This window comes from Natrix helvetica (assembly GCF_964273705.1).
Source record: "Natrix helvetica genome assembly, chromosome: 3".
Taxonomy (NCBI): domain Eukaryota; kingdom Metazoa; phylum Chordata; class Lepidosauria; order Squamata; family Natricidae; genus Natrix; species Natrix helvetica.
The window spans coordinates 63,224,540-63,241,415 of NC_138549.1; positions in this window are offsets into that span (position 1 = coordinate 63,224,540).

The following is a 16,876-nucleotide window of genomic DNA, read 5'->3' on the forward strand; positions in this document are numbered from 1 at the left end:
GTGGGGGGGGGGGAAAGGTAGGCGGGCGGAAGCAGCGAGCGAGGTTTGTGGGAATGGGCGGCAAAATTTAACAAAATATGGATGTTATGAATTGAGCTTTTTTAAAGGTGAGGGCACATACATACATGCATACATACACGGAGAGATTCTATGGAAATAGGAAAAGCTCCTACACTCACCTTTAAAAAAGCTCAATATATATTCTATCCACACACAACTTGCACAAACACATACAGTAGATTGGATTTAAGTTACATCCTTAAAACTAGATTGAGCCCACTTTACGTTCCCAAATAATTGCGTGTTAAGATTGCTGCCTGGTGGTTCAGATGTTACAGGACTACTTTCGTTGCAGCAGGCCAAAAGGCTTGTTTCTTTGGAAGCTTTTATTGAGAGACCAATCCATAACAAATCTCAGTGCGGCTGAATTCACAAAATTCAACCGCACTGGTAAACTAAATGTGGGTGGCTACTTTTCAAGAACCATCCAGGGTGTTTTTTCATGCCAAATATGTTATATTAACCCAGGCATCTAGATTTATTAAGCAGATCTAGAGTCATATAGTTGTGAGTTAATATGTACTAATAGAATACGTAAAAGGTATTCTGGATTAGCGTTTCTTGTTTTTAATTTGATTTGAGTTTTTCAGGATACTGTTTCCCATAGACAAAACTGTCACGATGTTAAAAAAGTTTGCTAGAAATGAACTGACTGGAAACTGACACTCAAGAGTTAAACTAAGAAAGCTTTATTGCGCAGGTCATAAATGTTATCTGAAAGTGATTAATTGCGCATGCTTCACACATTCCAGAACTATTCCTTTGTTCTTTGTCCGGCTGCCAAGTTGGCAGACGGAGCTTTCATTATCAAAATGTAACATTTAGTTAACTTTCTGTTTTATTTACTTTTATTATTTTCGTATTAAAGTTTGTTTATTAATTAGAATATACTTCTCAAAGACTTTTATTTTATTTTCTTAACATCTCAAATGATATGCTGAAGGGAATCAGCCCGGTCCATAGACCTCATTTTCTCCAGGGTGTTTTTTCCCCTGACAAAAACTAAGGCTGAAACTTCACAATTCTTAACATAGCCACCTATTCGGTGTAAGAATCTATGTCACATTTAGCTGCTTTTTTGTTTTTGTTAGGTGATTATTTTTCACTATTTTCTTTTCCATTTCCTTCCTACCACTTGTACTTGTTGGGTGTATTTCTCAGTTTAAATTTCAGGGGTCTGATCAAGTGGACTATGTTCCACAAAAAAGGATATGATAATAATTGAGTAGCTTTTACATGTCAGTAAAATCTTGGTTGTATTAACTGCAGTTCCTCTGGAAAGTAGAGGATGAAGTGACATCCTTAGGATCAGCTCAGGAGGCTGAGAAAGCCTTGATTTCTGCAGAGACTGTCAGAGATCATGAGCTACTTAAGATTGCAACAGCAGCACCCCATCGGTTTGAAAGGAAGAAAAACTTCTAGAGATATAACTGCAGTCGTTTGAATGAAACAGATACTATGCCTCTGAGTGTTCAGAGAAGTGATTAACCTTGTTATTCTGCTGTCAAGGTGGTGTCTGTTCAGCCACCTACATTTAAATCTATATAAAACTTTACTTCCTTCCCTTTTCAGCTAATTATATTTGCAATAGATCAAGTTTTTCCAAAGCAGAACATTTGCTTCTTTCCAAAGAATACAGATGATTAGAAGACTTAAATTAGTTAAGTCTTGTGGCACTAATATCAAAATGTACTTTAGGGGGTGCTAGTGACTGAAAAATAGTGCTGTTATATCAGCCTTCTCCTTATATACTGTAACTAATCATCTCAGTTTTCTGACTTTTAGATTTCAGGTAGCTGAAGTAGTGCTTATTCACATGTAAGAGAGTTTTTAGAGGGTTGGTACAATCATTTCAATTCTATCACTGCCAAAAATAGAATCATTAAATTGCAAAATCATATGAGTTAGGGCAGTGGTGGGCAACCTTTTTTTTCAACTGAGCCAAATCTTGCCAAAACCACGATTGAAATTTATTTTGAGAGCCACATTTTTAAAACCGAAAATACATAGGATGGTACACTGTTTTTAGTTTCAATAAACTCTGGCATTTGAAGCACGCAAGTCTTAAAGCTGTCAAGTTGCAAGACCCTCGCACCCCCAACCCTTTAGAAAAAAAAAACCAGGGTCTTCAAACCTGACAGCTTGAAGACTTGTGGACTTCAACTCCCAGAATTCCTCCTCCAGTCATGTTGGCTCAGGAACTCTGGCATTGAAGCATGCAAGTCTTAAAGCTGTCAAGTTGCAAGACCCTTGCACCCCTAACCCTTTAGAAAAAAAAACCCAGGGTCTTCAAACCTGACAGCTTGAAGACTTGTGGACTTCAACTCCCAGAATTCTGAGAATTGAAGTCCACCAAGGGCATCAATCATATTAGCCCAGGCAGGGATCTGCAAAATTGGCTCTTAAGACTGGTGGTCTGCAACTCCCAGAATTCTGAGAATTGAAGTCCACCAGTCTTAAAACAGCCAACTTTGCAGACCTCTGTGTTAGCCCAAAGCCTGGCGCTGGGCGGGCCTTGCTCCCCCATTGGTGGAGCCCCAGGAAGCGAGGAGGGAGAAAAAGAGACGGAGGCTAAGGAGCTTCCCCCCCCCCCCCGCCTCCTCCCAGCAAAAATCTTATCAGGGAGCCGGCGGGCAGTAGCAAATTAGCTGATCACGCGGCGTGATTGGCTAATTTGCTACTGCCCGCCCGGCTCCCCGGTTAGATTTTTGCTGGGAGGAGGCGGGGGGGGGGGGGAAGCTCCTTAGCCTCCGTTTCTTTTTATGCCTCCTCGCTTCTCGTCCCCGCCCGACTTCAGGATCCTCCCTAATCATTGTGGGTTGAAAAGAAAAAAGGGAAAGAGGCGCTTGTTTTGAAGTGCCCGAGAGGAGGGAGGGGAGCGGGCGCCCGGCACACAGAAGAGCCAGATTAAAATGTGTAAAGAGCCGCATGTGGCTTGCGAGCCGCGGCTTGCCGACCACTGAGTTAGGGGGACTATTTAGGTCATAAGGCCCAATCAATTCGGTTCAGGAATTTAGATTAAAGAATCTGCAACAGATAGATGTTCAACTTTTACCTTTCTTGTCATTTGGAAACAATGCTTATGTTGATGCATCTGAAAATTGTGTTTGTTTCTTTGCAGGTATGTCATGTGGCTGAGATTCAATTAGTGATCCATTTATATTCCAGGATCTTTTCACACATATTACTAAGCTAGATAGCCGCCATTCAATATCTGGGAGTTTGATTCATGTTGTTTTGTTGTTTGTGTTGTTACTGTTTCCCCAAATTCCATCTCTACTAGCAAAGCTGATAAGCATTTCTTCCATCTACTACTTAGATCATTAATAAAAATGATCTATTCCCAGGATAGAATCATGTGGCATCTCCCTTCTATCCAAATGAGGGATAAGAGCTGAACCAAGGGACATACACCATCCTAAAGTGGCTAATAGATAACATTAGGTCACTTGATTGCAGCTCTGGCATAATAGTTGGTGAAACATGATGGATTCTTCCTTGGAAAAATCCATGACAAAATAGTTAGTGAAGTGTGATAAACGGGAAATGCTCACAAGACAATGACATGAAGACAAGGTAGATAAAGACTCTGGACTCCACCCAAAGACATTGGATACAAGATGGAGAGCAAATACATTTTATAAATAAAAGAGGTTGCTGGCATTCATGTGCACCATAGTTAGATACATACAGATGAAGAAATGCACTGGAACTTCCACCAAATGGCAGTGCAATTTGTGGCTACTACTTTATTTATCTTTGAATGATTAGCAAATTACATTGGGTAGTATGATACCAGCAATAGGATTACTATTATAGATTCCTTTCCGTACTTTAACCTAGATGCTTTCAACTTTTGTAAAATACAGTAACTCCTTTGCATTTTTAAGCAGGTGTAGATATTTTGCAACTTACTTCTGCATTGCTCTGTTCCTTTTGAACTAATTGCATACTTCAGTTACTGTAATGCCATCATACCTCAATTATACTTCCAAAATCATTTTAGTATAAGACATTAAAATCATTTATTTTCAATACTTTGAGCATGCATATTCAACAGAACTCCTAAACTCTCTGAGCCACATGTTTGCCCTGATTTTCATCATGGTTTCATGGGTTCTTCTACAAAACTTTCTTATTTCCATTTGTAATACAGAATTCCTTCTATGAAATCTTAATTTCAGTATTAAACATTTAGCCATGGCCTATCATCTCCTCTGAACTTCACCTAAAATTGATTCCTAGGACCTCTCTTTATTAATGGCCATGTTAACTGGGAGAGGTTGAAGAAGACAATTTTCAAAATAGGTTTTGAAAAATTGCTTCAAGTCTTGTTACACAACCTCTTCCAAATTGTAAAATATCCTCTCTTCACCCAATACTAGTGTAAGGATCAAAACCTTTATTTTTTTCCTTTTAATTTGATTTAGTAGCCTTCTTGACTTTGAGACACAGGGGTTATAAAAAAACATCTCTAGATGCTTCCAGATGGGACCCTTCTAATGCTATCAGTTCTGAACACACTGTGTACTTACTATTTATGGAGAACCATAAAGACCTGACTCTTCCCTAAACACTGAGCTAGGATAAGAAGCTAGTCAGAAGGTTAATACTTTGGTTGTTTTAGTATTTGATAAGAAGAATTGATGTCCATTTAATTAAATTTATTTGTAGTCTATCTTGTTTCAAAATGACTTTGGGTAGCTTATAGTATTAAAATCATTAAAATTACAACAGATTTTAAAACAATGAGAATGAAAATTGCAATCAAAATGGAATTATAGTTAAAGATGGGGAGTGAGTGAGTAGGATGTACAGGAAGGAAGAGGTGGGATTGCCTCTTCACTCATCAACCAAGTCCAATGTGATGCTCCACCACTGGGGCCCCAAGCCATCTGGCAGAGCCAGTCTTCAGGAAGGTCTTGTGGAAGGTCAGAAGAGTGGGGAACTGATCATACCTCAGAGCAAGAAGTTTCAAAGGGCAGGAGCCATGGCTGAGAAGGCTCTTCTGCCCCCACCCAACCAGAACTCCTTGTCTGATTCTGTACTTATTGTATTATAACACTATTATTTTTATTAGTTGTCAGCTGTCTAGGATCATTTTGTGGGATAAATCGCCATATAAATTCTTTAAATAAAGCAAATTGTAAGTTGAAAATAGCTAAATCAGTGAGAAAGAAGAAGCTTACAAATTGAAAGAACAAGGTTACAAACTGGAGTTCTAAAATCAGTTCTAAATTCATCTCCAGACTTGAGTAAACCTGATTTAACTTGGAAAATATGTGAAATCTGTATCCCTCTTACTAGACACATTAAATTCCAAAATAAATGCTTATGTATTATTTATCCTTTACATACATAAATCTTTGAAGTATCTTCATGGAATGAGAGAAAAAAATGCTTATTATGATAGGTTACGATGTACAGGGATTTCATCCCAGTGCTGATGTCAGTGCAAATAAATGTGTGGCTTTATATTGAATTCAGTTGCTAGTGGAAATTACAAAAGCCTCAAGTAAGGGTTTCTAAACACCAGAGTGGTCTGGTGGTTGGGATGGGAGTTTTCATAAAAATCGTGTGGGATGGACTTCCAAGTGGAAAATATGATACTATGGAATGTTCACAATAAAGCACAAATGTGGTCATTCCCCTCCTTGACATCAATGTCTCCCCCAGTTCTATAATTACAGCACATTTGCTTTCTCCATTAGCCTCCCTGTTTTCTCAATCCCTTTCTGTATGCCCACCACTCAGTTTACAAATACAGCATTTCACAGTTCTCAGTCCTTCGTGATCATGATTGAGCATGCACTACTTAGTCTTAAAAACATTCATGATTTTTCTACAAAATGATAAATGGGTAATTATTTATTTACAAAGCAGCGTCAATCAGAAAGGTACAACAAATACGTCAAATTAAGGGGGGGGGGAAATTACAAACTTAAAACATTACGTGAAAATGCAGTTCCCAAAAGCCATATTTACCAAGTATAAAAGAAAAAAGTAAGGAAAGCTGCCATCTCATTGGCTCCTGCTTTGGTCATTCTGGAAGGCTGAATGTAGGACACAGCATAAATCAGTTCCCAGACAACTGGTGAGCCACCACAAATTCAGTACATAAACCCCACATGGGCAGAATATGGCAGGAGTTACAACTCTGATCTTATAACATATTGGTCTTATAAGGCAGGTGAGTATATAACATGGTTGTTCAAACTTTTGTCCTGAGTGAAGAGGAATTGTCTTGAGTCACATATGAAATACATAATATAGTTAATGTATATAACAACATTTTTTGTGGACTGCAGTTCGGATGTACTTGTATAATAAAAGAACATTTTGCTGAATTCCAAGGATATAATCCACACTTTAAAAAAAAGACTGCAAAAAAAAAAAAGCCTTGTTCCACTTAGAATCTCAACAAGTTGATTTCTTACACCACAATCATTTTGGAAAATTTGATGATGAATTGCAGGACTTCCTCATTAAAGCCAAGGGTAGTGAAAATGCACTAGTGAGAAAATACAGAAAAATTATGAACAATTCATTCCTACCAGTGCACATCAACATCAGCCAGAAGACTCAAATCCAGGAAGCCCCCACTGGCATTTGCACACCATCTATCCAACAATTTTAACTGATTCCCGATGGAAAGCCTAATCAGTCACTTTGAGCCCACAAAAAAGGGTCAGGTATTGAATTCCCATGCCAGCAATGGACAATCCTGAATAAGATTTGCACCTCACATGGCATCTACAAGGACTGTATAAATGGGACATAGAATCCTCCCCTCAGTGTAAGTGTGGGGTCCACATCAAACTGTAGATCACATTGTGACCAGCTATAAGCTGAGGGCATAGATTGGTCCAGTATCTGATTATTCAATATAAACGATGCTGCACTTCAATAATTAGATGGCCTAGACCAGGCCTATCAAACTGGTGGCCCAGGCCTATGCAGGCCACACCCACCCTGACTCCGCAAAGGCAAAAACCATCCTAATATGTCATGATACAGCCCAATATGTCATGATATGGCCTGCGATGTGATCGAGTTTGACACCTGACCTAGACATTGGTGTTTCAACATAGATCTTTTTAACATTTATATTTTGTGTTTGATTAACTTAGGTGAAATTTTAATACATAATGCTAGTCCATTTATGTTATGCCACATACTAAATAGTGAATACGGCAATTACCCACTTTGTCCTCTTTCGTTTCTGGTCTTCTCCCTCAATGTTTTTAAGGAATGAAGAATGGAACTCCAATAAACTGTCATAAAACATACAGGAAATTTCTAAGCATGCACAATATAGTTCTGCCCCAACTTGGGAGTGATGCAGTCCAGATATGGTATTCAGCAGATTCTGACCAGTGAATCTGCTGAATACCACCTCTGGACTACATCACTCCCCAAGTTGGGGCAGAACTATATTGTGCATGCTTACAAATTTTTATTTTTATTAATTTTTTTATTTTTAAACAAACAAAAACAAACAAAAACGTAAAACACATGCATCCTTCTTCCATTTCATATAGCGGGTCGTTTGGTTACAAGATTTTGTGCGTCCTTTCCATGGTCACCACTTGCAATTATATATCGAGTCACAAATTGTTCATTTGGTAAACAGAGTTACATTATTGTTATGTGTCAATTTTTCAACTATAATTATTATTCCTTAATTTTAAATAAGGTATTCTAAATATTGAATCCATACATACAACATCATTTTGCATCAATAATTCAACTTCAATTATTATTCCTACATTTAAACAGAATATTCTATATATTAAAATCATACATCCATTACATCATTCTAATCTGTTTAACAATGCTAAAGCCTTATAGTATTGCATGTATCATTCTATTATTCTTAAAATATAAAACGTTCTCCCACTTTTCCCATTACCATGATTTTTTATCTAACCATTGATAAAACAAATCCCAAACCTTGTAAAATTGTTCATCTTCTTGTTCTCTGATTTCAAATGTCAATTTACTCATTTCTGCACATTCCATAATTTTTTGAATAATTTCCTCCTGCGTTGATATTTTCTCATTTTTTCAATTTTTTGCAAATACAATTCTAGCTGCTGTTAAAAGATTTACAATCAAATATTTCAAATATCTATTATATATTTCTGGTATAATTCCCAATAAACAAATACCTGGTTTTTAGTCTATATGTTTTTGTGTCATTTTCTCCAACCACGTGTGAATCTTAGTACAATATCTTTTAGCTTCTGTGCAAGTCCACCACATATGGTAATATGAACTCGATGTCTTATAACATTTCCAACACTTTTCTGATTTATTCTTGAACATTCTTGCTATTCTTGTTGGGGTTAGATGCCACCTGTAAAACATCTTATACAAAATTTCTTTATATGCTGCTGACATTGTCATTTTATAATTTTGAGGCCACAATTTCTGCCACATCTCTAATTCAATCCCATGCCCAAAATTTTCCCCCCAAGCTATCATAGTTCCTTTAACTTATTTTTCTTGTAACTTAACCTCTAGTAAGTGTCCATAAAGTTTTTAAATTACTTTTTCATCAGTACCCATCAAAACTTTATCTAACTCAGTCATTTTATCATAAAAACCTTCTTCTTTACGATCCTTGTCATATCTAGATTGGGTTTGCACATATGAAAACCAGTTCACCTTTATATCTTCCTTTTCCAATTCTTGCATAGATTTAAGTTCACCCTCTGCATTCAATATTTCACCATATCTAACTGTTACTTTTTGTATATTATTGCGTATGAAAAGGCTTCAAAAGTTGATAGCCAGACTGGAATTTTTAAATAATATTGTCTTTTAATCTTCTCCCAATTTAGTAGCAAGGCCTCCCGTAAGTGATGTCTTCTAAAATATCCCTGTGTTTTAGTTCCCTTGTACCATAAAAGGGCATGCCATCCCAACAACAGGTCATGTCCTTCAAGGTCAATAGTCTGGTATTCCTTAGTGTTATCCATTCTTTAACCCACATCAAACTTGCTGTCTGGTGGTATAGTTCCCAATTGGGCAGGCCCAATCCTCCTCTTATTCTTGCATCTTGTAACAATTTTAGTTTTATTCTTGCTTTTTTCCCTTGCCATATGTACTTCAACACTATTTTATTTAAGTCATCAAAATATTCCTTCCTTAGTCTAATTGGAATCCTCTGGAACAGATATAAAATTCTAGATAAAATGTTCATTTTAATTGTAGATATTCTCCCTATCATCGAAAGTTGTAATTTTCCCATTTCTTCAGATCAATCGCAATCTGTTGTTTGAGTTTATTATAGTTGCTGTCTTTAAGAACGCTACATCTTGCTATTAAATATATCCCCAAATATTTAACCTTGTTTGTGACTTGCATCTCCAAGGTTTCCACCAACTCTTCTTTTTGTCTTGTTGACATATTCTTTGTCAAGATCTTCATTTTGTCTTTATTTGTAATCCTGCACTTTTCCATATTCTTCTATTCCTTCTATCAATTTAGGTGCTGTTTCTAATGGATCCTCTAGAATGAAGACCAAATCATCTGCGAATACTTGTAGTTTGTATTCTTCCTTTTTGATTTTCATTCCCATTATTTCTTTTCCTTCTCTGACATTTCTATTTAAGACTTCTAACGTGAAGACAAAAAGTAATGGTGATAGTGGGCAGCCTTGTCTCGTTCCTTTCTTTATTTCAATAGACTCTGTCAAATCTCCATTTATCATTATCTTAGCTGTTTGTTTATAATATATAGTTTGTATGTCTTTAGTAAATTTCTCACCAAAGCCCATCTGTTCCAGTTGTAACAGCATAAAGCGCCAATTCACGTTGTCAAATGCCTTCTGAGTGTCCAAAAACATCAATGCCAATTGTTTTTCAGGGTGTGCCTCATAATATTCCAAAGTATCTAAAATTATCCTCATATTATCTTTAGTTTGTCTCTTTGGCAGAAACCCATTTTGATCAGAGTGGATGAAACTATTTAAGTATATTTTAAGTCGTTCTGCCAATATTTTTTTAAAAAGAATTTTATTGGTTTTTAAACATTTATAGGAAAGGGTAGGTGGATATACAAAACTTTTTGGCAGCTACATCGTGCTGAAAGTAGAAATCTCTCCAAATCTCACAACTTTTACAGAAAGAAAAACAAAAGATAAAAGATAAGCAAAAACAGCATCTTATTATACATTGTATCAACCATATGCTCAATCATCTCTTTTACCACTTTCTAATATATCAACAATTACAATAATATTTCAAATACATTTATTTTTGTGACCTGAGTCTTTTCAGTATTGCTCCCTCCCCCTTGTCCCCTGGTGGAGCCGCAGCCCCTCCCTCCCTCATATTGTGTATATTATCATCTTTTTCACTACCTCTTATAGTTTCATCCTCTAGGAGGGAACTGTGTTTTTTCATGAAGGCCTCTGCCTCCACAACTGAATTAATTCTAATTCTATTTCCCTCCCAGAAAACCAACATTCCTTCTGGCAATAACCATCTAAACCTAATTCCTTTATTATATAATTTCTTTGATAAGGAGGAATACTTCCTCTTTTCTCTTATTTTTTTAGGAATTTGTTTAAGAATGGCAATTTCTTTATCTTTATATTTTAATGGTCCCCCCCTTTGGGCTCCCAAAACCTTATCCCTCGTGGTCTTCCTAAGAAATTGAACATGGACTTCCCTTGGAACATTATGTGTTCTGGCATATTCTGAATTGATTCTATAAACCAGGTCCATATCCCACCACAACTGTTCTTTATCTCTTTTAATGTATTCTGCTAAGATTGTACACATAATATCCTTAAAGTCTTCATCTTCTGTCTCAGGGTAGGTTCTGGAATCTGAGAAAAAGGGACATTCTTTCAAATACCATCTTTACCATGAAGTTTTCCAGTTCTCCATTCCCCTTCTGAGTTGCCTTCACCTCCTCCCTCAGCCCAACCACGCCCTCCTCCAATACTCCAACCCTCTGCTTATTTTCTATTGTTTGCTGCTGTGCATCTCTAAGCTGCTCTTTAAAATCTGTCAGTTCTTTTTTCAGTTCTTCCTGTCCCTTCATAATAGCCTGAAACATTTTGGCAACTGATAAGTCCTTTATGCTCTCTCCAGCCACTTCTTGTTGTAAGAATGATAAAGTTTTTGTCTGTTGGGTCATTGGGCTAGATGCAGAGGAGGCAGGCGCCGAAGCTGCCTTCCCCGGCGGTGGTTTTCTGCGCCCCATTTGTTAAGCTCAGGGATAAGTGTAAATCCTTATGCAGAAGAAATGGCGTCTGTGGAGTGCGCAGTTGGGTGATTCCGAGGAGGCAGACAAGCCCAGAAGTGAATGTTAATCCTCAGTCACAGTTCCAAGCCAGAAGAAGAGAGTCAAATAATCCAAATCCTGAAAGACCATAAAACAGGGGAGGCTCCAGAAGTCCTTCGGGAGGTAATAGTAATATAAAGCCAGAAATTTCTTCAAAGGTAGTTTCAAAAGGCTAGTTTCATTTATTAGAGCGAAGAAGAAGAAGGAAGTGAGCCATCTTGGCTCCGCCTCTCACAGGGAACCAGGGAGCAAAGCATTCAAAGTTTCCTTTTCAAACAGCTCAGGAATCACTTCTTGCAATTGTGATGTAAATCTTTCTCATAGTTAGTACAAGTGGGTAATTCAACGTTTTACTCTCTCACTCCATTCCGAGATAGAGAGATAGTTCAAATGCCGCTTTAACCGAGGGGGGTAAAAAAAAAACCCTCCAATCTTGCAACTTCAAATAGATTGAATCCACAACTTGCGAGTAGCTGTTGCTCATCCATTAAATGGTGTTAAAAGAGATTAGGGCAAACGTCTCACCTCCAGCACTTCACTGCAACTTCTGATTGATTATTTCCTTCTGGAATCCATTTGGCAAAGGTGCAGGCAGACGACAGCTACGCCATGAGCCCCCCTTCGCTCCCCGGCTCCTGGGGCAAGACTGGAAACCCCCGATGGCTGCCGCCGCTTCTGGGGGCTCCAGCAAGCCGCCCTACAGCAGGTGGTCTCTCCAAGACCCCCTGTGCTCCCTAAAGGAGCCCACCAGAGAGATGAGCAGCGGATGGCAACATCCGTCACCTCCGGGAACCGGAAGTTATCACATCGTTCTGCCAATATTGAAGTGAACAACTTGTAATCCAAATTTAACAGGGAAATTGGTCTATAATTCTTAATTTGTAATAAATCAGCCTCCTCCTTTGGTAAAAGTGTAATATATGCTTCTGACCATGATTTGGGTATTCTCCTCTCTGACATCACCGCATTCATAACTTCTAATAATGGAAGGGTCAACGATTCCTGCAGGGTTTTATAAAATTCCGCTGGTAGTCCATCTGGGCCCGGGGCCTTCCTATTCTTTTGTTTTTTAAGTGCTTTGGTTAGCTCCATCATAGTTATTTTGCCTTCTAGCATTGTTGCAATTTCTTTGGGTATGTGGGGTAAGTTGGCTTCCTGTAAGTATTGTTTCACTCCTGCCTCATCTGTATTCTCATGATCATATAGTTTACAGTAGTAGTCTTGTATAATTTTTTTCTTCCCTTCATTCCCATAACAGGTTTTCCCTTGATCGTCCATTAACTGCAGTATCTTCTTTGAGTCTCTCACTTTTCTCAGTTTGTATGCCAACCATCTGCCAGGTTTATTAGCATTTTCAAAGTAATTCTGTTTAGCACTCATAATTTTGGGGGCTAATTCTTCTTTTTCCATTAACCCTATTTTGTGTTTAATCGTATTCATTCTTATTTTAATGTCCTTCTTTTGTGGGGAGTTCTGTAGCTCTTTTTCAAGACGCTTATATTCATTGTCAAGCCCTTTAAGTGTTTGTATTTTTTAAAAAAATTCTCTTCCTTGTATAGTCAATTAATCGGCCTCTGGTATAGGCCTTCATTGTGTCCCAGAGGTTCTGCATTGATGTCTCCTCTTTTCTATTTTCTTTAAAGAAAAAGGCCAATTCCTTTTCAATTTTCTGTACAAAGTCTTTCTCTTTTAATATAGTGTTGTTTAATGTCCACCTAGATCTTTTTCTTTGTCCTTTCCATTTAATTATCATTGGGTTGTGGTCTGCCCAAGTACTTGTTTCAATCTCAATTTCCTGTATGGTGTAGGCCGATTCAGTCGCTACCCATATCATATCGATTCTAGAATAAGATAAGTGTTTGAATAAAAAATGTACTGTTTTTTAGTAGGATTTCTCTCTCTCCAAGCATCCTTTAAACCTATCTCATCAATAATTTAAAAAAAGGATTTAGTGAATATCTTTCTATTTAACTTTGTTGTTTTTTGTCCATATTTTTATCTACAATTCCATTAAAATCTCCTATCATACAAATATTTAAGTAGTCCAAATCCATTATTTTCCTGTGTAATTTTCTGTAAAATTCATCTTGTTTATCATTAGGTGCATACATTGCTATTAGGAGCATTTTCTTATTATTGTCTATAATTTCCACCATCAAAATTCTTCCATCATCATCTGTATACATTTGTTCCACTGGGATTGTATCTTTGATGTAAAGGATCACTCCTCTTTTCTTACAGGTTGCCAATGAGGTAAACATTTTCCCCAGCTTTGCTTGCCTTAATAAGTATTCATGTTGCTTTTGAATATGCACTTCTTGTAGACAAATTATATCCAATTTTAGTTTCCCTAATTTGTGAAATATTTTCTTTCTTTTATTTGCTGAATTAAGTCCATTTATGTTAATTGAAATCATTTTCTTCTCTTCCATATTTATGTTTTATATATAGGATTTATTGCTCTAGTGGCTCTAGGTTCTCGCAGTTCTCTAATATCCATGCCACCTACAGCACCTTGTTCTATCTCGATCCCGCCTACTACTCCTTCATCTTTTTTAGTCGAAGCTGAAGTCACCGCTCATGGTTCTGTCAACGATTCTTTATGTCCAGTCTCCTCAGCCTTCCCTCCAAAGTGTTCTTCAAAAAATGCTTTGGCTTTTTCGATTGAATCTATTCTGTATCTTTGTCCTTGCCATACAAACATTAAACTTTCTGGTATCAACCATCTGTAATTAACACCTTTTTTGAGTAGGAGTTTAATCAAAAGTTGATATTCTCTTCTCGATTCTCTCACTATTCTTGGTATTTGCTTCAAAACTACAATCTGACCTTTCCATCTCCCAATTCAGTATTCCAATATTACCTTTTTTGACTGCACTCAGTCTATTATCTATCTCCCCAATTTTCTTCTCTCTTTGTTCACCTTTTTCTTCATTTTTTGTAGTCTATCTTCATATTTCATCACCATTTGTTGAATACTATCAATTTTTTCATCCGTTTTAACTGCTTTTTGTTCTATGTTCTCCATTCGTTGGTCAATATTACCTGTTCGTTGTTCTATTGTCTCAATTCTTTTTCCATGTTTTCTGTTCTCTTTTCGATGGTATCTGTTTTTGCTTGCAAATTCTGAATTCCTTGCATAATCATCTCTAAGGTAACTGCCTTCTCTCCCTTTTCATTTTCCTGTTGCAACATTGTCTGTATTGATCTTTGTCCTCCTGCTGTCCTTGTTGCAGACCCAGTGGTTATTATTCTTTTACTCATCTTCAATTTTTTCTGTATTATAGTCCACTTGGTATAAAAATCAATTGTAATCCCAAATGACCATAAAGTGATCAAGGTTAAAAAAAAAGTAAAGAAAAAAATAAATTATAATCCCAAATTGACCATGAGGTGGACTAAGCTAAAAAAAGTAAAAAGGTAGACGAAAAAGAAAACAAAAAGACCAAAAAAAAAAAAAAAAAAGGGGGGGGGAGAAAATTCTGTGGGGAAAAAAGCCAAGATTAAAACAAGAAGGCAAAATGGAGACAGTAGATAAACTTACTGACAAAGATGTGAGAAGAAAAAATAAAAACAAAAACCCATAAAAGAGAATAAAAATCTTCAATCTTTTCTATGCCATAATCCAATTGAAGAGAGACCATCAAGAGAGACCATTTTTTCATGAGGAGGCTGCCTTGGCCCTTCTCACAAGGAATACTTGGTTGTGGTGATTTAACCAGAGGCCAGTGGGAGGATGGCTTCATTGGGAACATCCATTTGCCTCTGGATTTACTTCCCTGACTTTTGGAAACCTCGACTTCTGAACTTCAACTAATGTTTCAGATTCTGGATTAGCACACCTTGCTTTGAGGACTCTGACTTTGGATTGGGTTTACAGACCTTGTTTTGCAACCTCTGCACCGGGTTTGTGGACTTCACATTTCTTCCTGTTTAGGGGTTTGGTTCTGGTGACTATTGAGCTGGTGGGACTGTGTTACATTGACTGTGGGTGGCTGTTTTCTGGGGGGAAATGAAGTGGAGGCTTACTACCACCCCTGGAGGGCCACCTGTCATGATTTAGCAGTGGAATAAAAGACTTTATTGGTGCCTTCATCTGCCTATGTGAACAGTCCTCTGATGGTTTGTTTTAATTTCATCAGTATACTGATGATACTGTACCCTGACTGGAAATGCTGTTGAAGTCTTCTCTTGGACCTGCCGGCTGTGAAGATCTGGATGTGAGAAAACAGACCAGAATTAAATCCTAGCAAAATGGAGTTATTGTTTGTTTATAAAAGCTCCAGCGATATCTATGAGGGAGTTTAACACCTAAATGAGCAAGCCCACAATTTAGTGGCCTTCCTGAATACATGATTCCTGCTGAAACACCAACTGGAAGTCATGGCCGGGGGGGGGGGGGTTGCCAAGTTCTGGCTGGTTGTGATCCTACTTGAGGTGAGGGAACCTAGCTGCAAGTGCCCAAGGTGCTTTTTGAGGAGGCAACTGGACTTCCTTATTTTTTCTTTTGAAAAAGGAAAAAAAACCATAGACTTCTAGCTGCAAGTGGTTGATGCCCTGGTTACAACCTACCTGGACTACTGCAGGAAGCTCTACATGGGACTGTCTTTAAAGAGAGAAGTTTAAGCTGGTTCTAGGTGCAGCTGCCTATTTGTCAGCCAGCATATTGCATGTCTGCCATGGGCCAGTGGGTTTTCAGGTGCAATTTAAAGTGCAACCTTTAAAGTCCTTTGTAACTTACCATTAAATTAGTATTAGACTGCATTCTCCCTTTAGAGTAGGACGACCCACTTCATTTCTTGCAGGGAAAGCTACTGGCTTTGAGTATCCCACTCAACAGTGAATGACTACAGAGAAGATGTGCAAGGTCACCTTATGTATCATTAGAGCATAAAGCTCAATTTCAAGAAATAGTAATTGAAGCAAGAAACCTGGATATTTTAAAAGTGATCTCTGCCCTGTTAGAATTATTTAGCTTAAGGCACCGATTTCTTGAGGAAGAAATGGTATGTTTAATTTAGAAGTAAAGGTTGCCCTAGTTTTATGGCTTAGATTCAAGAGCCAGAAGAACCCCAATAGCTAAGTTATGTGCCTTCAGAACTGATTTTCCAGCTAGGCTGCTGGAGTCACTATTCCATGAAATGGGATGAGAAGCAGGATTTTGCTGACAGCGTCCCAGAAAGCCCATGCTTAGTAGAGATATGATTCCAGGTCTCCTCTTGGCAGAGTCAGCTCAAACCCTAAATGGGCAAACTCATAATTGTATTTCTCTGTTTGAATCCATTTACACTTCACAGCCCAATTTTTTCAGCTCTAACAAGGAAAACAGAAACATTAATTCCTTTTTCCATCCCTCAAACCACCTCCATCCATCTCAGAAAGAAAAAAAAAACCCCAGAAGGGAACCACCCAGTAACTCTATTGGTTCTTTGATCTGTTCCCAAAGAAATTTAAACCTTCAGCGGAGAGAAGAGAAAAGGCAGCCCTCTCTGACCCTTTGCTTGCTTCTCCTTGT